Source organism: Chrysochloris asiatica, unplaced genomic scaffold, assembly GCF_000296735.1.
Source record: "Chrysochloris asiatica unplaced genomic scaffold, ChrAsi1.0 scaffold00190, whole genome shotgun sequence".
NCBI classification, from domain to species: domain Eukaryota; kingdom Metazoa; phylum Chordata; class Mammalia; order Afrosoricida; family Chrysochloridae; genus Chrysochloris; species Chrysochloris asiatica.
Genome location: NW_006408708.1, coordinates 3,226,346 through 3,228,379, shown reverse-complemented (window position 1 = coordinate 3,228,379; position 2,034 = coordinate 3,226,346).

The window sequence follows — 2,034 nt, the reverse complement described above, 5'->3', positions numbered from 1 at the left end:
TGAGAAAAGAGATGATATTTGACATATAAATACATATTCTCATGAAGTCATTGTCACAATAAAAAAATAACAACTTCTATCACCCACAAAACTTTCCTCATTTCCCTTTTATGTTTCACTCCTGATTTCAAGCAATCATTAAACTGCTTCCTAAGTAAGGAGTCCTGGTGATACTTTTGGATAGGCTTTGGCCTGCTGATCACACAATGTCAGTGATTCAAACCCACCAGCCGGTCTGCTCTCATAAAGACTTACAGTCTTGGAAACCCCACACAGGGTTGTTATAAGTCAGAATCAACTCTATGGCTATGGGTTTGTGTGGTTTGATCACTATAGATTAGTTTGAATTTTATATTTTACTAATATAAATAAAATCATACAGTATATATTATCTTTGTCTTTCTGATTTCACTTAGCATAAGGATTTTAAGATTTATTCACATAATATATCAAGGCAATATTTTGCTTCTTTGTATAACAAACTAGTAACCCAATTTATGAAGATCGCCTAGGAATTTTGAAGCAATAGATACTGAAAGGAGATGAGGACTTTTCTCCAGAACCCAAAAAAATAGAGAGTGCCCCTAGAGTGGACACTCTGAATTTGGACATCTAGCTTCTTAAACGAACTCCTTCTGTGGCGCCATAGAATCAGCACTGGACTGTGAACCACAAGATTGGCAGTTCATACTCACCAGCTGCTCCTTGGAAACCCTATACAGGGTCGCTATGAGTTGGAACCAACTTGACAGCACTTAACAACAACAGCCTCCTAAACTAGGATAGGGGAGCTCTGTGACTCCATAGATGAGCATGGACTACAAAGCACAAGGTCGGCGGTTCAAGCCCACCAAGCACTCTGCAGGAGAAAGATGACCCTTTCTGCCCCCATAAAGATTTACAGCCTCAGAAACCCTATAGAGGGTTACTATAAGTTGATGGCATTTAATAGCAAAAACAATAATTTGTCTAACTATTCACTTTTTGACATATGGGCATTAGGGATTCTGGTATGCTGTCAAGTTACCTGAAAATAGTTTAATCTTTTAGAGGGTTCCTTTGAAACTTTGCAGGAGGGTCTGAAAAAGCCTTGAGTTAAGGCTAAATTGGCCAATTACTGAAATAATGCCCTTTTGACAGTTCTAATTGATTGTCTCAAGAGTTTGGAGGTCTTTCGACTTGAGCTAGTGGAGAGATGCATTATTTTCAATCTTGTGATATTTCTGAGGATTGATCTATGTACTTCTTCCCAGTGGTCTTTACCCTGCCATTGATAAGTTTTCTCAATGCTTGCACTTCAATAATCAGCTAAAGATTAAAAGGGAACTCTCTAAGGCTCTGATCTATGAACTCTAACCACCTTGGCCTCTCTGAACAAAGATCTCTGTCTTCTCATGCTTGGGTGCTCCTTCTCTGTTCTGATAGTTAGCTGATGCAATTATTTGTTTTCACTCTTTCAGAAATCACTGTTCTACACTGCTTGCTGTCCAATAAATAAAAGCTATTATTTTAAATATTTTGGGTTTTGGTTTTTTTTTAATCTGTTAAGGCAGGATGGTAAATCCAATTCTTATTATTCTATAATGCATTGGACTGAAAGGTCAGTTTGAACCACGAGGTCACACCAGCTGCTCCTCAGAAACCCTATGCAGGGTTGCTATGAGTCAGAATGGACTCTATGGCACTTAACAACAATTATTCTATATGAGAAGTAGAAGGCTGAAACTTCTTGTCAATTTTTCTCAAAACATTAGAAGTTTTTCTAAAGAAATACTATTTATTTTGGTGAGGAAATACTTGTCTATTTATTGATCATTTGTTCCTTCAGTCTTATTTTTATACTGTCTAATGTCATGGGTTTTCAATAACCTTATATGCATGCGAAACCTGGAGAGTGAATAAGGAAAACTGCAGAAGAATTGATGCTTTTGAGTTATGGTGCTGAAGGAGAATATTGAAAGTGCCATGGGCTGCCAAAAAAAACCAATAGATCCATTTTGGAAGAAGTACAGTCAGAGTGCTCCTTGGAGGCCA